This window comes from Pimephales promelas, chromosome 2 (genome assembly GCF_988280905.1).
Source record: "Pimephales promelas chromosome 2, fPimPro1.hap1.1, whole genome shotgun sequence".
Lineage (NCBI taxonomy): Eukaryota > Metazoa > Chordata > Actinopteri > Cypriniformes > Leuciscidae > Pimephales > Pimephales promelas.
Window position 1 is genome coordinate 29,767,750 of NC_142770.1, and position 4,943 is coordinate 29,772,692.

Genomic DNA, 4,943 nt, shown 5'->3' on the forward strand with positions numbered 1-4,943 from the left:
AGAAAAAAATTCACTTTTATTAAATAATAATAAAAAATAAAAAAAACACTCCAAATAATACAACCCATTTTTACTAGGGTATCAGGATCACGTCTGATTATGTGACATTATATTGAACATTTCAAAACAAGAAAACTCTATCAACACTTGTCTACAACAACATTTCAAATGCCTGAGGCCAAGATCAAAAGTTATAAACTACAAACAATAATTAATTAATAATTTTTGCCTTTCATGACAGTAAGGTTTGCAGAAAGTTCCTAAATTTATCTGCGGTTACCATTCCTAATGTCCTTTAGAAGTCTTCCAAGGACTCCATGTTTATATCTTCTGGCTAATCAGTAGGTCCACTCTATGAAGCTGAGCTGTTTTTTTTAAGGCCTTCTCAGAACGATTCCCCCGCATACGCCAAACTTCCCTCTTGTAAGTTTGCCACGCTCTCTCAATGTTTTGAGTATGTAGTCCTGTTTGTGGATCTACATAATTCTGGCTATGGTTGACTCTGACATGCTTGTAGCCCTCCTGGGAAAGACTGGCATATGCTCTCCACTCATCACTCACAACTAGACTTTGACGTTTGACATGTTTCTTGATGATGGGAACAAGTGTATCCTTGTTTCTTTTCTTCACAAGGCGAAGAATGGGGTGTCTGCTTGCAGTTTTGATCTCAAGTATACCAAACACCCACGTTCGCTTTCTTTTCCAGGTGTTGCCAAAGCGTCCTCTTGCATACTACAAAAAAACAAAACAAAAAAAACCAGCATGAACAGTATTACTAAAGAAAAAAAAATACTAAAGAAAATCTCTGTATCAGCCATGTATCAATTTATTTCTAATCAGGTGTTCTCATGTAAAACTCTTTTAAATTCCATACAACACAATAACTATGCTTATATAATAAGAAAATCTTTAAACGGTCGGTTCACCCAAAAAAATTAATAAGGTCGTAAATTATGTGTGTGTGTTTTGTGAAAACAAAGCTGGAGTAACATGGTTTAGTTTTATAATTTCTTCATGCATTTTTTTTATTTATTTAATTGGTAGTTGTGTAGCTGTCAATGGAGGGACAGGAATCATTCATATTTTATAACTATATTCTTCATTCATGTTCCTAAGATAAAAAAAGTCTTGCAGGTTTAGAACAATCATGAGGGTGAGGATATAAAGACAGAATTTTCATTTTTGGGTGAACTAACCCTTTAATAAAATGTATTGTAAACAAGTAAAAAAATATTGAATTAAACATTGAATATTAATTTAATTTTTGTGTTAAGAACACATTCCTGTTTTATTATACTTAAGCATAAGATAACCCTTCTTTAGGTTAAACAAAATGAATAAAATCAGTGAAAGTTAATATTAAATTTTTAAAATTACACTACCTTGCGTTTGTGGCAAAACTTGCTTTCATCAATGTGAACAATGACATTGACTCCACCAACTTTTTGTCTCTTTTTTTCCCGGTGCTTCTTCATGCTTTGTACACAAATTCTTCTGAGTTTCTTTGACATCATGGAAAGTGTCGCTGTGCTCTTTGCAATGCCATCTTGAAGCATGTCTACTTGTCGTAGATGTAAACCCTGAGCAAATCTACAAAGATTAACAAAAATTATTAACATTAAATCAGAACATTACATTTTCACACAAAGAGAATGTGCGCTTTATGACCTCCATATATATACACACACATTCCGTCAAACAATTGTAGAACAATTGCCACCAATGGTCTCTACGATCAACATACGATGCTTTTTGGAAACGCCCCCCTGTACAACATACTGTTGTGCTGTACAGAAACTGGGTTACCTAACCCTAACCCATATAAACACCGCCATAATTTTCAGCAAGAAGATTATGTTAGATGTTTTATAAGACATCATAAATACTAATTCAAAGTATGGTCCAAATATAGTCAACGGAACTTGATACAATTTTTAAAATAGCTTGTTTTAGAGTTATTGGGTTACTGTAAGATCTGGCAAAGTATGGTGAGGTATATTACAGGAAATGTTTTTACAATAGGATATATGCTATAGATTGATCATAATATTTTTTTTTAATGCCACCATAAAGTATGATAACATATTACTGTAATGCAATTGTGGTCTATGGACTTAAAATACACCATAGAAATAGTGTAATATGACAAATTCTGTAGTTACGCAATATATTTGCATTGCTTACCTACTTCATCCATGTGAACAGACTGCAGTGTGATTGTGAGAAAAGTGAGTTTGTCCGAACACTTCTTCTCAACCGCCCACATCTTTTACGTCGACACTCCCTGGAAGTTTCAGGACATATTAAAGCTGCAGTAGGGAGTTTTGAGAAAACGTTGACTTAGTCTGAAAATTTGAACAAGCACAACTACAGGTCCCACCCCCTTGCTCTCTGCTCTGCTGCGTTACAGCCCTCCCTCCACAGCTCGTCCCCCACAGCAGAGCCGGCCGTGAACGCGCAGGCTAGTAAACAGGGCCACCGATGACGGTGGATAGTTATGGCACATTCACTGATAGGGACTAAACATCAACAATATGCTTTACATTGACTATGGCCGGCCCATACTTTGACTACAAACTTGGTCCTCAAATCCTTATGTATTTTGCAATACATGTAACTTTATGTTGCACTCTTTCTATAAGTTATAAATAGCTAGTAAGATAACGTTAATATAACGGTAACTAAGGTTACAGTATGTAAGTAATTATTCTAGCGATATATAATGCTAGATAAGGTGTGCTAGTACATTATTTCAGCAACATGTCAAGCCAGTGAATTAGCAGGTTTCAATTGTTGCTTAGCAGCAGAGTGGGTGACATTTTATCAACATGTTTGCGGCTACAATGGGCTGACAAATTAGACAAGATTGTTTATCGTCATCTGTCTTTTCCCCTTTACCTCTCTGTTTTATGAGCAGGTGTCCCTCAAGAATTGGCAGTTTTGGGTACTTCTCCATCATAAGCACAACTGCAGCTCGCCGGCAATCTTGAGTTTGAACGACGGTACGCGCTCGCGCTGTGCAAGAGAGGGGTGTGATCAGCGCATACACGAACGTGATTGACACTGCTAAGACATTCCTCCTGGCTCTGTTTGGGTTGTCTCTTTATTTATTTATATTTCCACGTTGATTCAATGTCAGTTTGCTATCTGGGTATTGTGCTGAACCTGATACTAGTAAAATCTATTTACTTGAAATATCTGTTTTTACTGCTTCCAGCTGCTTATTCAAACTGATTAGATAAAACAGAAATAATCATGATAAATTGGCACTCTTACAACAATCTACATTTAAATTACAATATAAATACAATAGCTATGCATTGCTTATGATCCACTGTTAATGAACTATGACAATCACTTGACGTACTGTATGTGTGCAATATTCATTGCAGTGTGCCACTATAGCCCGCAACCGCACCATATTTTTGTTACTTTGTTTTTTTTGTTATTTTTGTTAATTGTAGCTCTCACATTTATTCAAATATCCTTTCGAAGTTTAAGACATTATGTCTTTATTTCTTGTATAACCCCGTAACACATCTTAAAATAACAACTAACACTATTTTATAGGCTACCATTTAAGATTACATTATCTTAAATCATACTTAAGCATTTATTCTTACCATGGTCCTTGGACTGGGAGGCAACCATGTTCATTTTATGCCCGCAGTTTCTGCATTTAATTTAGCATTTTAACAAGCCAATCTTTTGCAACCATTTTATTAACTTTAAAGATGATTTTTTTTGTTTCTCTAACACAGAGGTCTCAAACTCGCGGCACGCGGGATGATATTTTGTGGCCCCCTACTTGATATTAAAGTTTAATGTTAGTTCGGCCCGCCGTTGCGTTTGCCATGTTTTTTTTTTTATTATTATTATTTTTATCCCTTATGGGCTACCATATATAGTCTCGTGACAGCTGGGTTTGTTGTCAATAATTGCCATAGAAAACCACGAAGTACAAATATACTGCGCCTGGAAAAAAACGAGCACGTCGCTTCAATTATGAGCGCTCGCTTGATGCGCACCTACATTTGAAACGTACTTGAGCGTGCAAAATGAGCGCGATTGTGAACAGGCCCAAGGCGAGCTACCACCACCAAATCAGGCCACAGCTACTGATAGCTCGCGAGCGACATGTTGGATACCCCTGCTCTAAAACAATGTGAGAATAATCATTTTGAGCTTGTAATATGTGTTGTGTCTGAACGCGTTCAATGAACGATAGTTCATGAACTCGTTCATATTTTGGGCGAACGTGAACTGAACGTAGCCTACTGTATTACTGCCTGATGATCGTTACAGTGAACTCGTTCATTCAAGTGGTTGTGAACTGAGGAGCGAGGAGGCGTCGTAAGATCATTTAAAAGGGTTTTATGAGGTCGGTGAGGATGGGAAAATCTTACGTCTGTGCAAACTTTGCCCGTCGATAAAATAATTGTTATCTGTGGTGGGCTGTGGCAATAATAATAGCCTAATAATAAAAAAAGAAGCTCGCAGCAACATATGGAAAAAAAGAACTAGTTTTAAAATTTGTAAGTTGAACTTTGAACTAGTTCATGTCATGAACTTGGTCCAACAGGATGAAAAGAAGGTTTGCTTTGATATGTGCAAAGTCAGTAATTTGCCTGAGACACTATACATGTGTAGAAAGAATTATTTGTATTTCAGAAGCAGTAATTGGTTTTCTAAGTATAATAAAGGGAAATGTGCCTTTGGGAAAAAAAGTCAATATAATAGTGTTGTATAAAGAAAATAAAAAGCAAATATGAATATCATCACAACAAAGATGTTGTGTATAAGAAAAAGACAAAGAAAGTTTGTAAAATTAACTTCAACTGTCAGAAGGACAGCTCATGAAGAACCAATCATGCACAGAAAGAAATGTTCAAATTCAGAGGAACAGTTCATAAGAAACGTGAATAATAAAGAAGATTGAGAAG

The 4,943-nt window shown here is 35.9% G+C and overlaps 1 pseudogene; it reads right to left on the reverse strand.

Annotated features, from left to right (window-relative positions):
- Nucleotides 1-266: 266 nt before the first annotated feature.
- Nucleotides 267-2,208, reverse strand: LOC148997147 (uncharacterized; annotated as a pseudogene).
- Nucleotides 2,209-4,943: the final 2,735 nt, after the last annotated feature.